Genomic DNA, 19,537 nt, shown 5'->3' on the forward strand with positions numbered 1-19,537 from the left:
GGGATGGACAGGAGCTAGCACATTGGTTTGATAGTAGCATAGTTGGGATGGACAGTAGCTAGCACATTGGTTTGATAGTAGGATAGTTGGGATGGACAGTAGCTAGCACATTGGTTTGATAGTAGCATAGTTGGGATGGACAGTAGCTAGCACATTGGTTTGATAGTAGCATAGTTGGGATGGACAGTAGCTAGCACATTGGTTTGATAGTAGCATAGTTGGGATGTACAGTAGCTAGCACATTGGTTTGATAGCATAGTTGGGATGGACAGTAGCTAGCATATTGGTTTGATAGTAGCATAGTTGGGATGGACAGTAGCTAGCACATTGGTTTGATAGTAGCATAGTTGGGATAGACAGTAGCTAGCACATTGGTTTGATAGTAGCATAGTTGGGATGGACAGTAGCTAGCACATTGGTTTGATAGTAGCAGAGTTGGGATGGACAGTAGCTAGCACATTGGTTTGATAGTGGCATAGTTGGGATAGACAGTAGCTAGCACATTGGTTTGATAGCATAGTTGGGATGGACAGTAGCTAGCACATTGGTTTGATAGTAGCATAGTTGGGATGGACAGTAGCTAGCACATTGGTTTGATATTAGCATAGTTGGGATGGACAGTAGCTAGCACATTGGTTTGATAGTAGCATAGTTGGGATGTACAGTAGCTAGCACATTGGTTTGATAGTAGCATAGTTGGGATGGACAGTAGTTAGCACATTGGTTTGATAGTGGCATAGTTGGGATAGACAGTAGCTAGCACATTGGTTTGATAGTAGCATAGTTGGGATGGACAGTAGCTAGCACATTGGTTTGATAGTAGCATAGTTGGGATGGACAGTAGCTAGCACATTGGTTTGATAGTAGCATAGTTGGGATGGACAGTAGCTAGCACATTGGTTTGATAGTAGCATAGTTGGGATGGACAGTAGCTAGCACATTGGTTTGATAGTAGCATAGTTGGGATGGACAGTAGCTAGCACATTGGTTTGATAGTAGCATAGTTGGGATGGACAGTAGCTAGCACATTGGTTTGATAGTAGCATAGTTGGGATGGACAGTAGCTAGCACATAGGTTTGATAGCATAGTTGGGATGGACAGTAGCTAGCACATTGGTTTGATAGTAGCATAGTTGGGATGGACAGTAGCTAGCACATAGGTTTGAAAGCATAGTTGGGATGGACAGTAGCTAGCACATTGGTTTGATAGTGGCATAGTTGGGATAGACAGTAGCTAGCACATTGGTTTGATAGCATAGTTGGGATGGACAGTAGCTAGCACATTGGTTTGATAGTAGCATAGTTGGGATGGACAGTAGCTAGCACATTGGTTTGATATTAGCATAGTTGGGATGGACAGTAGCTAGCACATTGGTTTGATAGTAGCATAGTTGGGATGTACAGTAGCTAGCACATTGGTTTGATAGTAGCATAGTTGGGATGGACAGTAGTAAGCACATTGGTTTGATAGTGGCATAGTTGGGATAGACAGTAGCTAGCACATTGGTTTGATAGTAGCATAGTTGGGATGGACAGTAGCTAGCACATTGGTTTGATAGTAGCATAGTTGGGATGGACAGTAGCTAGCACATTGGTTTGATAGTAGCATAGTTGGGATGGACAGTAGCTAGCACATTGGTTTGATAGTAGCATAGTTGGGATGGACAGTAGCTAGCACATTGGTTTGATAGTAGCATAGTTGGGATGGACAGTAGCTAGCACATAGGTTTGATAGCATAGTTGGGATGGACAGTAGCTAGCACATTGGTTTGATAGTAGCATAGTTGGGATGGACAGTAGCTAGCACATAGGTTTGATAGCATAGTTGGGATGGACAGTAGCTAGCACATTGGTTTGATAGTAGCATAGTTGGGATGGACAGTTGCTAGCACATTGGTTTGATAGTAGCATAGTTGGGATGGACAGTAGCTAGCACATTGGTTTGATAGTAGCATAGTTGGGATGGACAGTAGCTAGCACATTGGTTTGATAGTAGCATAGTTGGGATGGACAGTAGCTAGCACATTGGTTTGATAGTAGCATAGTTGGGATAGACAGTAGCTAGCACATTGGTTTGATAGTAGCATAGTTGGGATAGACAGTAGCTAGCACATTGGTTTAATAGTAGCATAGTTGGGATGGACAGTAGCTAGCACATTGGTTTGCTAGTAGCATAGTTGGGATGGACAGTAGCTAGCACATTGGTTTGATAGTAGCATAGTTGGGATGGACAGGAGCTAGCACATTGGTTTGATAGTAGCATAGTTGGGATGGACAGTAGCTAGCACATTGGTTTGATAGTAGGATAGTTGGGATGGACAGTAGCTAGCACATAGGTTTGATAGCATAGTTGGGATGGACAGTAGCTAGCACATTGGTTTGATAGTAGCATAGTTGGGATGGACAGTAGCTAGCACATTGGTTTGATAGTAGCATAGTTGGGATGTACAGTAGCTAGCACATTGGTTTGATAGCATAGTTGGGATGGACAGTAGCTAGCACATTGGTTTGATAGCATAGTTGGGATGGACAGTAGCTAGCATATTGGTTTGATAGTAGCATAGTTGGGATGGACAGTAGCTAGCACATTGGTTTGATAGTAGCATAGTTGGGATGTACAGTAGCTAGCACATTGGTTTGATAGCATAGTTGGGATGGACAGTAGCTAGCATATTGGTTTGATAGTAGCATAGTTGGGATGGACAGTAGCTAGCACATTGGTTTGATAGTAGCATAGTTGGGATAGACAGTAGCTAGCACATTGGTTTGATAGTAGCATAGTTGGGATGGACAGTAGCTAGCACATTGGTTTGATAGTAGCATAGTTGGGATGGACAGTAGCTAGCACATTGGTTTGATAGTAGCATAGTTGGGATGGACAGTAGCTAGCACATTGGTTTGATAGTAGCATAGTTGGGATGGACAGTAGCTAGCACATTGGTTTGATAGTAGCATAGTTGGGATGGACAGTAGCTAGCACATTGGTTTGATAGTAGCATAATTGGGATGGACAGTAGCTAGCACATTGGTTTGATAGTAGCATAGTTGGGATGGACAGTAGCTAGCACATAGGTTTGATAGCATAGTTGGGATGGACAGTAGCTAGCACATTGGTTTGATAGTAGCATAGTTGGGATGGACAGTAGCTAGCACATTGGTTTGATAGTAGCAGAGTTGGGATGGACAGTAGCTAGCACATTGGTTTGATAGTGGCATAGTTGGGATAGACAGTAGCTAGCACATTGGTTTGATAGCATAGTTGGGATGGACAGTAGCTAGCACATTGGTTTGATAGTAGCATAGTTGGGATAGACAGTAGCTAGCACATTGGTTTGATAGTAGCATAGTTGGGATAGACAGTAGCTAGCACATTGGTTTGATAGTAGCATAGTTGGGATGGACAGTAGCTAGCACATTGGTTTGCTAGTAGCATAAATGGGATGGACAGTAGCTAGCACATTGGTTTGATAGTAGCATAGTTGGGATGGACAGGAGCTAGCACATTGGTTTGATAGTAGCATAGTTGGGATGGACAGTAGCTAGCACATTGGTTTGATAGTAGGATAGTTGGGATGGACAGTAGCTAGCACATAGGTTTGATAGCATAGTTGGGATGGACAGTAGCTAGCACATTGGTTTGATAGTAGCATAGTTGGGATGGACAGTAGCTAGCACATTGGTTTGATAGTAGCATAGTTGGGATGTACAGTAGCTAGCACATTGGTTTGATAGCATAGTTGGGATGGACAGTAGCTAGCATATTGGTTTGATAGTAGCATAGTTGGGATGGACAGTAGCTAGCACATTGGTTTGATAGTAGCATAGTTGGGATAGACAGTAGCTAGCACATTGGTTTGATAGTAGCATAGTTGGGATGGACAGTAGCTAGCACATTGGTTTGATAGTAGCATAGTTGGGATGGACAGTAGCTAGCACATTGGTTTGATAGTAGCATAGTTGGGATGGACAGTAGCTAGCACATTGGTTTGATAGTAGCAGAGTTGGGATGGACAGTAGCTAGCACATTGGTTTGATAGTGGCATAGTTGGGATAGACAGTAGCTAGCACATTGGTTTGATAGCATAGTTGGGATGGACAGTAGCTAGCACATTGGTTTGATAGCATAGTTGGGATGGACAGTAGCTAGCACATTGGTTTGATAGTAGCATAGTTGGGATGGACAGTAGCTAGCACATTGGTTTGATATTAGCATAGTTGGGATGGACAGTAGCTAGCACATTGGTTTGATAGTAGCATAGTTGGGATGTACAGTAGCTAGCACATTGGTTTGATAGTAGCATAGTTGGGATGGACAGTAGCTAGCACATAGGTTTGATAGCATAGTTGGGATGGACAGTAGCTAGCACATTGGTTTGATAGTAGCATAGTTGGGATGGACAGTTGCTAGCACATTGGTTTGATAGTAGCATAGTTGGGATGGACAATAGCTAGCACATTGGTTTGATAGTAGCATAGTTGGGATGGACAGTAGCTAGCACATTGGTTTGATAGTAGCATAGTTGGGATGGACAGTAGCTAGCACATTGGTTTGATAGTAGCATAGTTGGGATAGACAGTAGCTAGCACATTGGTTTGATAGTAGCATAGTTGGGATGGACAGTAGCTAGCACATTGGTTTGCTAGTAGCATAGTTGGGATGGACAGTAGCTAGCACATTGGTTTGATAGTAGCATAGTTGGGATGGACAGTAGCTAGCACATTGGTTTGATAGTAGGATAGTTGGGATGGACAGTAGCTAGCACATAGGTTTGATAGCATAGTTGGGATGGACAGTAGCTAGCACATTGGTTTGATAGTAGCATAGTTGGGATGGACAGTAGTTAGCACATTGGTTTGATAGTGGCATAGTTGGGATAGACAGTAGCTAGCACATTGGTTTGATAGTAGCATAGTTGGGATGGACAGGAGCTAGCACATTGGTTTGATAGTAGCATAGTTGGGATGGACAGTAGCTAGCACATTGGTTTGATAGTAGGATAGTTGGGATGGACAGTAGCTAGCACATTGGTTTGATAGTAGCATAGTTGGGATGGACAGTAGCTAGCACATTGGTTTGATAGTAGCATAGTTGGGATGGACAGTAGCTAGCACATTGGTTTGATAGTAGCATAGTTGGGATGTACAGTAGCTAGCACATTGGTTTGATAGCATAGTTGGGATGGACAGTAGCTAGCATATTGGTTTGATAGTAGCATAGTTGGGATGGACAGTAGCTAGCACATTGGTTTGATAGTAGCATAGTTGGGATAGACAGTAGCTAGCACATTGGTTTGATAGTAGCATAGTTGGGATGGACAGTAGCTAGCACATTGGTTTGATAGTAGCAGAGTTGGGATGGACAGTAGCTAGCACATTGGTTTGATAGTGGCATAGTTGGGATAGACAGTAGCTAGCACATTGGTTTGATAGCATAGTTGGGATGGACAGTAGCTAGCACATTGGTTTGATAGTAGCATAGTTGGGATGGACAGTAGCTAGCACATTGGTTTGATATTAGCATAGTTGGGATGGACAGTAGCTAGCACATTGGTTTGATAGTAGCATAGTTGGGATGTACAGTAGCTAGCACATTGGTTTGATAGTAGCATAGTTGGGATGTACAGTAGTTAGCACATTGGTTTGATAGTGGCATAGTTGGGATAGACAGTAGCTAGCACATTGGTTTGATAGTAGCATAGTTGGGATGGACAGTAGCTAGCACATTGGTTTGATAGTAGCATAGTTGGGATGGACAGTAGCTAGCACATTGGTTTGATAGTAGCATAGTTGGGATGGACAGTAGCTAGCACATTGGTTTGATAGTAGCATAGTTGGGATGGACAGTAGCTAGCACATTGGTTTGATAGTAGCATAGTTGGGATGGACAGTAGCTAGCACATTGGTTTGATAGTAGCATAGTTGGGATGGACAGTAGCTAGCACATTGGTTTGATAGTAGCATAGTTGGGATGGACAGTAGCTAGCACATAGGTTTGATAGCATAGTTGGGATGGACAGTAGCTAGCACATTGGTTTGATAGTAGCATAGTTGGGATGGACAGTAGCTAGCACATAGGTTTGAAAGCATAGTTGGGATGGACAGTAGCTAGCACATTGGTTTGATAGTGGCATAGTTGGGATAGACAGTAGCTAGCACATTGGTTTGATAGCATAGTTGGGATGGACAGTAGCTAGCACATTGGTTTGATAGTAGCATAGTTGGGATGGACAGTAGCTAGCACATTGGTTTGATATTAGCATAGTTGGGATGGACAGTAGCTAGCACATTGGTTTGATAGTAGCATAGTTGGGATGTACAGTAGCTAGCACATTGGTTTGATAGTAGCATAGTTGGGATGGACAGTAGTAAGCACATTGGTTTGATAGTGGCATAGTTGGGATAGACAGTAGCTAGCACATTGGTTTGATAGTAGCATAGTTGGGATGGACAGTAGCTAGCACATTGGTTTGATAGTAGCATAGTTGGGATGGACAGTAGCTAGCACATTGGTTTGATAGTAGCATAGTTGGGATGGACAGTAGCTAGCACATTGGTTTGATAGTAGCATAGTTGGGATGGACAGTAGCTAGCACATTGGTTTGATAGTAGCATAGTTGGGATGGACAGTAGCTAGCACATAGGTTTGATAGCATAGTTGGGATGGACAGTAGCTAGCACATTGGTTTGATAGTAGCATAGTTGGGATGGACAGTAGCTAGCACATAGGTTTGATAGCATAGTTGGGATGGACAGTAGCTAGCACATTGGTTTGATAGTAGCATAGTTGGGATGGACAGTTGCTAGCACATTGGTTTGATAGTAGCATAGTTGGGATGGACAGTAGCTAGCACATTGGTTTGATAGTAGCATAGTTGGGATGGACAGTAGCTAGCACATTGGTTTGATAGTAGCATAGTTGGGATGGACAGTAGCTAGCACATTGGTTTGATAGTAGCATAGTTGGGATAGACAGTAGCTAGCACATTGGTTTGATAGTAGCATAGTTGGGATAGACAGTAGCTAGCACATTGGTTTAATAGTAGCATAGTTGGGATGGACAGTAGCTAGCACATTGGTTTGCTAGTAGCATAGTTGGGATGGACAGTAGCTAGCACATTGGTTTGATAGTAGCATAGTTGGGATGGACAGGAGCTAGCACATTGGTTTGATAGTAGCATAGTTGGGATGGACAGTAGCTAGCACATTGGTTTGATAGTAGGATAGTTGGGATGGACAGTAGCTAGCACATAGGTTTGATAGCATAGTTGGGATGGACAGTAGCTAGCACATTGGTTTGATAGTAGCATAGTTGGGATGGACAGTAGCTAGCACATTGGTTTGATAGTAGCATAGTTGGGATGTACAGTAGCTAGCACATTGGTTTGATAGCATAGTTGGGATGGACAGTAGCTAGCACATTGGTTTGATAGCATAGTTGGGATGGACAGTAGCTAGCATATTGGTTTGATAGTAGCATAGTTGGGATGGACAGTAGCTAGCACATTGGTTTGATAGTAGCATAGTTGGGATAGACAGTAGCTAGCACATTGGTTTGATAGTAGCATAGTTGGGATGGACAGTAGCTAGCACATTGGTTTGATAGTAGCATAGTTGGGATGGACAGTAGCTAGCACATTGGTTTGATAGTAGCATAGTTGGGATGGACAGTAGCTAGCACATTGGTTTGATAGTAGCAGAGTTGGGATGGACAGTAGCTAGCACATTGGTTTGATAGTGGCATAGTTGGGATAGACAGTAGCTAGCACATTGGTTTGATAGCATAGTTGGGATGGACAGTAGCTAGCACATTGGTTTGATAGTAGGATAGTTGGGATGGACAGTAGCTAGCACATAGGTTTGATAGCATAGTTGGGATGGACAGTAGCTAGCACATTGGTTTGATAGTAGCATAGTTGGGATGGACAGTAGCTAGCACATTGGTTTGATAGTAGCATAGTTGGGATGTACAGTAGCTAGCACATTGGTTTGATAGCATAGTTGGGATGGACAGTAGCTAGCATATTGGTTTGATAGTAGCATAGTTGGGATGGACAGTAGCTAGCACATTGGTTTGATAGTAGCATAGTTGGGATAGACAGTAGCTAGCACATTGGTTTGATAGTAGCATAGTTGGGATGGACAGTAGCTAGCACATTGGTTTGATAGTAGCATAGTTGGGATGGACAGTAGCTAGCACATTGGTTTGATAGTAGCATAGTTGGGATGGACAGTAGCTAGCACATTGGTTTGATAGTAGCATAGTTGGGATGGACAGTAGCTAGCACATTGGTTTGATAGTAGCATAGTTGGGATGGACAGTAGCTAGCACATTGGTTTGATAGTAGCATAATTGGGATGGACAGTAGCTAGCACATTGGTTTGATAGTAGCATAGTTGGGATGGACAGTAGCTAGCACATAGGTTTGATAGCATAGTTGGGATGGACAGTAGCTAGCACATTGGTTTGATAGTAGCATAGTTGGGATGGACAGTAGCTAGCACATTGGTTTGATAGTAGCAGAGTTGGGATGGACAGTAGCTAGCACATTGGTTTGATAGTGGCATAGTTGGGATAGACAGTAGCTAGCACATTGGTTTGATAGCATAGTTGGGATGGACAGTAGCTAGCACATTGGTTTGATAGTAGCATAGTTGGGATAGACAGTAGCTAGCACATTGGTTTGATAGTAGCATAGTTGGGATAGACAGTAGCTAGCACATTGGTTTGATAGTAGCATAGTTGGGATGGACAGTAGCTAGCACATTGGTTTGCTAGTAGCATAAATGGGATGGACAGTAGCTAGCACATTGGTTTGATAGTAGCATAGTTGGGATGGACAGGAGCTAGCACATTGGTTTGATAGTAGCATAGTTGGGATGGACAGTAGCTAGCACATTGGTTTGATAGTAGGATAGTTGGGATGGACAGTAGCTAGCACATAGGTTTGATAGCATAGTTGGGATGGACAGTAGCTAGCACATTGGTTTGATAGTAGCATAGTTGGGATGGACAGTAGCTAGCACATTGGTTTGATAGTAGCATAGTTGGGATGTACAGTAGCTAGCACATTGGTTTGATAGCATAGTTGGGATGGACAGTAGCTAGCATATTGGTTTGATAGTAGCATAGTTGGGATGGACAGTAGCTAGCACATTGGTTTGATAGTAGCATAGTTGGGATAGACAGTAGCTAGCACATTGGTTTGATAGTAGCATAGTTGGGATGGACAGTAGCTAGCACATTGGTTTGATAGTAGCATAGTTGGGATGGACAGTAGCTAGCACATTGGTTTGATAGTAGCATAGTTGGGATGGACAGTAGCTAGCACATTGGTTTGATAGTAGCAGAGTTGGGATGGACAGTAGCTAGCACATTGGTTTGATAGTGGCATAGTTGGGATAGACAGTAGCTAGCACATTGGTTTGATAGCATAGTTGGGATGGACAGTAGCTAGCACATTGGTTTGATAGCATAGTTGGGATGGACAGTAGCTAGCACATTGGTTTGATAGTAGCATAGTTGGGATGGACAGTAGCTAGCACATTGGTTTGATATTAGCATAGTTGGGATGGACAGTAGCTAGCACATTGGTTTGATAGTAGCATAGTTGGGATGTACAGTAGCTAGCACATTGGTTTGATAGTAGCATAGTTGGGATGGACAGTAGCTAGCACATAGGTTTGATAGCATAGTTGGGATGGACAGTAGCTAGCACATTGGTTTGATAGTAGCATAGTTGGGATGGACAGTTGCTAGCACATTGGTTTGATAGTAGCATAGTTGGGATGGACAATAGCTAGCACATTGGTTTGATAGTAGCATAGTTGGGATGGACAGTAGCTAGCACATTGGTTTGATAGTAGCATAGTTGGGATGGACAGTAGCTAGCACATTGGTTTGATAGTAGCATAGTTGGGATAGACAGTAGCTAGCACATTGGTTTGATAGTAGCATAGTTGGGATGGACAGTAGCTAGCACATTGGTTTGCTAGTAGCATAGTTGGGATGGACAGTAGCTAGCGCATTGGTTTGATAGTAGCATAGTTGGGATGGACAGGAGCTAGCACATTGGTTTGATAGTAGCATAGTTGGGATGGACAGTAGCTAGCACATTGGTTTGATAGTAGGATAGTTGGGATGGACAGTAGCTAGCACATAGGTTTGATAGCATAGTTGGGATGGACAGTAGCTAGCACATTGGTTTGATAGTAGCATAGTTGGGATGGACAGTAGCTAGCACATTGGTTTGATAGTAGCATAGTTGGGATGTACAGTAGCTAGCACATTGGTTTGATAGCATAGTTGGGATGGACAGTAGCTAGCATATTGGTTTGATAGTAGCATAGTTGGGATGGACAGTAGCTAGCACATTGGTTTGATAGTAGCATAGTTGGGATAGACAGTAGCTAGCACATTGGTTTGATAGTAGCATAGTTGGGATGGACAGTAGCTAGCACATTGGTTTGATAGTAGCATAGTTGGGATGGACAGTAGCTAGCACATTGGTTTGATAGTAGCATAGTTGGGATGGACAGTAGCTAGCACATTGGTTTGATAGTAGCATAGTTGGGATGGACAGTAGCTAGCACATTGGTTTGATAGTAGCATAGTTGGGATGGACAGTAGCTAGCACATTGGTTTGATAGTAGCATAATTGGGATGGACAGTAGCTAGCACATTGGTTTGATAGTAGCATAGTTGGGATGGACAGTAGCTAGCACATAGGTTTGATAGCATAGTTGGGATGGACAGTAGCTAGCACATTGGTTTGATAGTAGCATAGTTGGGATGGACAGTAGCTAGCACATAGGTTTGATAGCATAGTTGGGATGGACAGTAGCTAGCACATTGGTTTGATAGTAGCATAGTTGGGATGGACAGTTGCTAGCACATTGGTTTGATAGTAGCATAGTTGGGATGGACAGTAGCTAGCACATTGGTTTGATAGTAGCATAGTTGGGATGGACAGTAGCTAGCACATTGGTTTGATAGTAGCATAGTTGGGATGGACAGTAGCTAGCACATTGGTTTGATAGTAGCATAGTTGGGATAGACAGTAGCTAGCACATTGGTTTGATAGTAGCATAGTTGGGATAGACAGTAGCTAGCACATTGGTTTGATAGTAGCATAGTTGGGATGGACAGTAGCTAGCACATTGGTTTGCTAGTAGCATAGTTGGGATGGACAGTAGCTAGCACATTGGTTTGATAGTAGCATAGTTGGGATGGACAGGAGCTAGCACATTGGTTTGATAGTAGCATAGTTGGGATGGACAGTAGCTAGCACATTGGTTTGATAGTAGCATAGTTGGGATTAACAGTAGCTAGCACATAGGTTTGATAGCATAGTTGGGATGGACAGTAGCTAGCACATTGGTTTGATAGTAGCATAGTTGGGATGGACAGTAGCTAGCACATTGGTTTGCTAGTAGCATAGTTGGGATGGACAGTAGCTAGCACATTGGTTTGATAGTAGCATAGTTGGGATGGACAGGAGCTAGCACATTGGTTTGATAGTAGCATAGTTGGGATGGACAGTAGCTAGCACATTGGTTTGATAGTAGCATAGTTGGGATTAACAGTAGCTAGCACATAGGTTTGATAGCATAGTTGGGATGGACAGTAGCTAGCACATTGGTTTGATAGTAGCATAGTTGGGATGGACAGTAGCTAGCACATTGGTTTGATAGTAACATAGTTGGGATGGACAGTAGCTAGCACATTGGTTTGATAGTAGCATAGTTGGGATGGACAGTAGCTAGCACATTGGTTTGATAGTAGCATAGTTGGGATGTACAGTAGCTAGCACATTGGTTTGATAGCATATTTGGGATGGACAGTAGCTAGCACATTGGTTTGATAGTAGCATAGTTGGGATGGACAGTAGCTATCACATTGGTTTGATAGTAGCATAGTTGGGATGGACAGTAGCTAGCACATAGGTTTGATAGCATAGTTGGGATGGACAGTAGCTAGCACATTGGTTTGATAGTAGCATAGTTGGGATGGACAGTAGCTAGCACATTGGTTTGATAGTAGCATAGTTGGGATGGACAGTAGCTAGCACATTGGTTTGATAGTTGCATAGTTGGGATGGACAGTAGCTAGCACATTGGTTTGATAGCATAGTTGGGATGGACAGTAGCTAGCACATTGGTTTGATAGTAGCATAGTTGGGATGGACAGTAGCTAGCACATTCGTTTGATAGTAGCATAGTTGGGATAGACAGTAGCTAGCACATTGGTTTGATAGTAGCATAGTTGGGATGGACAGTAGCTAGCACATTGGTTTGATAGTAGCATAGTTGGGATGGACAGTAGCTAGCACATTGGTTTGATAATAGCATAGTTGGGATGTACAGTAGCTAGCACATTGGTTTGATAGCATATTTGGGATGTACAGTAGCTAGCACATTGGTTTGATAGTAGCATAGTTGGGATGGACAGTAGCTAGCACATAGGTTTGATAGCATAGTTGGGATGGACAGTAGCTAGCACATTGGTTTGATAGTAGCATAGTTGGGATTAACAGTAGCTAGCACATAGGTTTGATAGCATAGTTGGGATGGACAGTAGCTAGCACATTGGTTTGATAGTAGCATAGTTGGGATGGACAGTAGCTAGCACATTGGTTTGCTAGTAGCATAGTTGGGATGGACAGTAGCTAGCACATTGGTTTGATAGTAGCATAGTTGGGATGGACAGGAGCTAGCACATTGGTTTGATAGTAGCATAGTTGGGATGGACAGTAGCTAGCACATTGGTTTGATAGTAGCATAGTTGGGATTAACAGTAGCTAGCACATAGGTTTGATAGCATAGTTGGGATGGACAGTAGCTAGCACATTGGTTTGATAGTAGCATAGTTGGGATGGACAGTAGCTAGCACATTGGTTTGATAGTAGCATAGTTGGGATGGACAGTAGCTAGCACATTGGTTTGATAGTAGCATAGTTGGGATGGACAGTAGCTAGCACATTGGTTTGATAGTAGCATAGTTGGGATGTACAGTAGCTAGCACATTGGTTTGATAGCATATTTGGGATGGACAGTAGCTAGCACATTGGTTTGATAGTAGCATAGTTGGGATGGACAGTAGCTATCACATTGGTTTGATAGTAGCATAGTTGGGATGGACAGTAGCTAGCACATAGGTTTGATAGCATAGTTGGGATGGACAGTAGCTAGCACATTGGTTTGATAGTAGCATAGTTGGGATGGACAGTAGCTAGCACATTGGTTTGATAGTAGCATAGTTGGGATGGACAGTAGCTAGCACATTGGTTTGATAGTTGCATAGTTGGGATGGACAGTAGCTAGCACATTGGTTTGATAGCATAGTTGGGATGGACAGTAGCTAGCACATTGGTTTGATAGTAGCATAGTTGGGATGGACAGTAGCTAGCACATTCGTTTGATAGTAGCATAGTTGGGATAGACAGTAGCTAGCACATTGGTTTGATAGAAGCATAGTTGGGATGGACAGTAGCTAGCACATTGGTTTGATAGTAGCATAGTTGGGATGGACAGTAGCTAGCACATTGGTTTGATAATAGCATAGTTGGGATGTACAGTAGCTAGCACATTGGTTTGATAGCATATTTGGGATGTACAGTAGCTAGCACATTGGTTTGATAGTAGCATAGTTGGGATGGACAGTAGCTAGCACATAGGTTTGATAGCATAGTTGGGATGGACAGTAGCTAGCACATTGGTTTGATAGTAGCATAGTTGGGATGGACAGTAGCTAGCACATTGGTTTGATAGTAGCATAGTTGGGATTAACAGTAGCTAGCACATAGGTTTGATAGCATAGTTGGGATGGACAGTAGCTAGCACATTGGTTTGATAGTAGCATAGTTGGGATGGACAGTAGCTAGCACATTGGTTTGATAGAAGCATAGTTGGGATGGACAGTAGCTAGCACATTGGTTTGATAGTAGCATAGTTGGGATGGACAGTAGCTAGCACATTGGTTTGATAGTAGCATAGTTGGGATGTACAGTAGCTAGCACATTGGTTTGATAGCATATTTGGGATGGACAGTAGCTAGCACATTGGTTTGATAGTAGCATAGTTGGGATGTACAGTAGCTATCACATTGGTTTGATAGTAGCATAGTTGGGATGGACAGTAGCTAGCACATAGGTTTGATAGCATAGTTGGGATGGACAGTAGCTAGCACATTGGTTTGATAGTAGCATAGTTGGGATGGACAGTAGCTAGCACATTGGTTTGATAGTAGCATAGTTGGGATGGACAGTAGCTAGCACATTGGTTTGATAGTTGCATAGTTGGGATGGACAGTAGCTAGCACATTGGTTTGATAGTAGCATAGTTGGGATGGACAGTAGCTAGCACATTGGTTTGATAGTAGCATAGTTGGGATGGACAGTAGCTAGCACATTGGTTTGATAGTAGCATAGTTGGGATGGACAGTAGCTAGCACATTGGTTTGATAGTAGCATAGTTGGGATGTACAGTAGCTAGCACATTGGTTTGATAGCATATTTGGGATGGACAGTAGCTAGCACATTGGTTTGATAGTAGCATAGTTGGGATGGACAGTAGCTATCACATTGGTTTGATAGTAGCATAGTTGGGATGGACAGTAGCTAGCACATAGGTTTGATAGCATAGTTGGGATGGACAGTAGCTAGCACATTGGTTTGATAGTAGCATAGTTGGGATGGACAGTAGCTAGCACATTGGTTTGATAGTAGCATAGTTGGGATGGACAGTAGCTAGCACATTGGTTTGATAGTTGCATAGTTGGGATGGACAGTAGCTAGCACATTGGTTTGATAGCATAGTTGGGATGGACAGTAGCTAGCACATTGGTTTGATAGTAGCATAGTTGGGATGGACAGTAGCTAGCACATTCGTTTGATAGTAGCATAGTTGGGATAGACAGTAGCTAGCACATTGGTTTGATAGTAGCATAGTTGGGATGGACAGTAGCTAGCACATTGGTTTGATAGTAGCATAGTTGGGATGGACAGTAGCTAGCACATTGGTTTGATAATAGCATAGTTGGGATGTACAGTAGCTAGCACATTGGTTTGATAGCATATTTGGGATGTACAGTAGCTAGCACATTGGTTTGATAGTAGCATAGTTGGGATGGACAGTAGCTAGCACATAGGTTTGATAGCATAGTTGGGATGGACAGTAGCTAGCACATTGGTTTGATAGTAGCATAGTTGGGATGGACAGTAGCTAGCACATTGGTTTGATAGTAGCATAGTTGGGATTAACAGTAGCTAGCACATAGGTTTGATAGCATAGTTGGGATGGACAGTAGCTAGCACATTGGTTTGATAGTAGCATAGTTGGGATGGACAGTAGCTAGCACATTGGTTTGATAGAAGCATAGTTGGGATGGACAGTAGCTAGCACATTGGTTTGATAGTAGCATAGTTGGGATGGACAGTAGCTAGCACATTGGTTTGATAGTAGCATAGTTGGGATGTACAGTAGCTAGCACATTGGTTTGATAGCATATTTGGGATGGACAGTAGCTAGCACATTGGTTTGATAGTAGCATAGTTGGGATGTACAGTAGCTATCACATTGGTTTGATAGTAGCATAGTTGGGATGGACAGTAGCTAGCACATAGGTTTGATAGCATAGTTGGGATGGACAGTAGCTAGCACATTGGTTTGATAGTAGCATAGTTGGGATGGACAGTAGCTAGCACATTGGTTTGATAGTAGCATAGTTGGGATGGACAGTAGCTAGCACATTGGTTTGATAGTAGCATAGTTGGGATGGACAGTAGCTAGCACATTGGTTTGATAGTAGCATAGTTGGGATGGACAGTAGCTAGCACATTCGTTTGATAGTAGCATAGTTGGGATAGACAGTAGCTAGCACATTGGTTTGATAGTAGCATAGTTGGGATGGACAGTAGCTAGCACATTGGTTTGATAGTAGCATAGTTGGGATGGACAGTAGCTAGCACATTGGTTTGATAATAGCATAGTTGGGATGTACAGTAGCTAGCACATTGGTTTGATAGCATATTTGGGATGTACAGTAGCTAGCACATTGGTTTGATAGTAGCATAGTTGGGATGGACAGTAGCTAGCACATAGGTTTGATAGCATAGTTGGGATGGACAGTAGCTAGCACATTGGTTTGATAGTAGCATAGTTGGGATGGACAGTAGCTAGCACATTGGTTTGATAGTAGCATAGTTGGGATTAACAGTAGCTAGCACATAGGTTTGATAGCATAGTTGGGATGGACAGTAGCTAGCACATTGGTTTGATAGCATAGTTGGGATGGTCAGTAGCTAGCACATTGGTTTGATAGTAGCATAGTTGGGATGGACAGTAGCTAGCACATTGGTTTGATAGTAGCATAGTTGGGATTAACAGTAGCTAGCACATAGGTTTGATAGCATAGTTGGGATGGACAGTAGCTAGCACATTGGTTTGATAGTAGCATAGTTGGGATGGACAGTAGCTAGCACATTGGTTTGATAGTAGCATAGTTGGGATGGACAGTAGCTAGCACATTGGTTTGATAGTAGCATAGTTGGGATGGACAGTAGCTAGCACATTGGTTTGATAGTAGCATAGTTGGGATGGACAGTAGCTAGCACATTCGTTTGATAGTAGCATAGTTGGGATAGACAGTAGCTAGCACATTGGTTTGATAGTAGCATAGTTGGGATGGACAGTAGCTAGCACATTGGTTTGATAGTAGCATAGTTGGGATGGACAGTAGCTAGCACATAGGTTTGATAGCATAGTTGGGATGGACAGTAGCTAGCACATTGGTTTGATAGTAGCATAGTTGGGATTAACAGTAGCTAGCACATAGGTTTGATAGCATAGTTGGGATGGACAGTAGCTAGCACATTGGTTTGATAGTAGCATAGTTGGGATGGACAGTAGCTAGCACATTGGTTTGCTAGTAGCATAGTTGGGATGGACAGTAGCTAGCACATTGGTTTGATAGTAGCATAGTTGGGATGGACAGGAGCTAGCACATTGGTTTGATAGTAGCATAGTTGGGATGGACAGTAGCTAGCACATTGGTTTGATAGTAGCATAGTTGGGATGGACAGTAGCTAGCACATTGGTTTGATAGTAGCATAGTTGGGATGGACAGTAGCTAGCACATTGGTTTGATAGTAGCATAGTTGGGATGGACAGTAGCTACCACATTGGTTTGATAGTAGCATAGTTGGGATGTACAGTAGCTAGCACATTGGTTTGATAGCATATTTGGGATGGACAGTAGCTAGCACATTGGTTTGATAGTAGCATAGTTGGGATGGACAGTAGCTATCACATTGGTTTGATAGTAGCATAGTTGGGATGGACAGTAGCTAGCACATAGGTTTGATAGCATAGTTGGGATGGACAGTAGCTAGCACATTGGTTTGATAGTAGCATAGTTGGGATGGACAGTAGCTAGCACATTGGTTTGATAGTTGCATAGTTGGGATGGACAGTAGCTAGCACATTGGTTTGATAGCATAGTTGGGATGGACAGTAGCTAGCACATTGGTTTGATAGTAGCATAGTTGGGATTAACAGTAGCTAGCACATAGGTTTGATAGCATAGTTGGGATGGACAGTAGCTAGCACATTGGTTTGATAGTAGCATAGTTGGGATGGACAGTAGCTAGCACATTGGTTTGCTAGTAGCATAGTTGGGATGGACAGTAGCTAGCACATTGGTTTGATAGTAGCATAGTTGGGATGGACAGGAGCTAGCACATTGGTTTGATAGTAGCATAGTTGGGATGGACAGTAGCTAGCACATTGGTTTGATAGTAGCATAGTTGGGATGGACAGTAGCTAGCACATTGGTTTGATAGTAGCATAGTTGGGATGGACAGTAGCTAGCACATTGGTTTGATAGTAGCATAGTTGGGATGGACAGTAGCTACCACATTGGTTTGATAGTAGCATAGTTGGGATGTACAGTAGCTAGCACATTGGTTTGATAGCATATTTGGGATGGACAGTAGCTAGCACATTGGTTTGATAGTAGCATAGTTGGGATGGACAGTAGCTATCACATTGGTTTGATAGTAGCATAGTTGGGATGGACAGTAGCTAGCACATAGGTTTGATAGCATAGTTGGGATGGACAGTAGCTAGCACATTGGTTTGATAGTAGCATAGTTGGGATGGACAGTAGCTAGCACATTGGTTTGATAGTTGCATAGTTGGGATGGACAGTAGCTAGCACATTGGTTTGATAGCATAGTTGGGATGGACAGTAGCTAGCACATTGGTTTGATAGTAGCATAGTTGGGATGGACAGTAGCTAGCACATTCGTTTGATAGTAGCATAGTTGGGATAGACAGTAGCTAGCACATTGGTTTGATAGTAGCATAGTTGGGATGGACAGTAGCTAGCACATTGGTTTGATAGTAGCATAGTTGGGATGGACAGTAGCTAGCACATTGGTTTGATAATAGCATAGTTGGGATGTACAGTAGCTAGCACATTGGTTTGATAGCATAGTTGGGATGTACAGTAGCTAGCACATTGGTTTGATAGTAGCATAGTTGGGATGGACAGTAGCTAGCACATAGGTTTGATAGCATAGTTGGGATGGACAGTAGCTAGCACATTGGTTTGATAGTAGCATAGTTGGGATGGACAGTAGCTAGCACATAGGTTTGATAGCATAGTTGGGATGGACAGTAGCTAGCACATTGGTTTGATAGTAGCATAGTTGGGATGGACAGTAGCTAGCACATTGGTTTGATAGTAGCATAGTTGGGATGGACAGTAGCTAGCACATTGGTTTGATAGTAGCATAGTTGGGATGGACAGTAGCTAGCACATAGGTTTGATAGCATAGTTGGGATGGACAGTAGCTAGCACATTGGTTTGATAGTAGCATAGTTGGGATGGACAGTAGCTAGCACATTGGTTTGATAGTAGCATAGTTGGGATTAACAGTAGCTAGCACATAGGTTTGATAGCATAGTTGGGATGGACAGTAGCTAGCACATTGGTTTGATAGTAGCATAGTTGGGATGGACAGTAGCTAGCACATTGGTTTGATAGAAGCATAGTTGGGATGGACAGTAGCTAGCACATTGGTTTGATAGTAGCATAGTTGGGATGGACAGTAGCTAGCACATTGGTTTGATAGTAGCATAGTTGGGATGTACAGTAGCTAGCACATTGGTTTGATAGCATATTTGGGATGGACAGTAGCTAGCACATTGGTTTGATAGTAGCATAGTTGGGATGTACAGTAGCTATCACATTGGTTTGATAGTAGCATAGTTGGGATGGACAGTAGCTAGCACATAGGTTTGATAGCATAGTTGGGATGGACAGTAGCTAGCACATTGGTTTGATAGTAGCATAGTTGGGATGGACAGTAGCTAGCACATTGGTTTGATAGTAGCATAGTTGGGATGGACAGTAGCTAGCACATTGGTTTGATAGTTGCATAGTTGGGATGGACAGTAGCTAGCACATTGGTTTGATAGTAGCATAGTTGGGATGGACAGTAGCTAGCACATTGGTTTGATAGTAGCATAGTTGGGA

This window comes from Borostomias antarcticus (genome assembly GCF_949987555.1).
Source record: "Borostomias antarcticus genome assembly, chromosome: 20".
NCBI lineage: Eukaryota > Metazoa > Chordata > Actinopteri > Stomiiformes > Stomiidae > Borostomias > Borostomias antarcticus.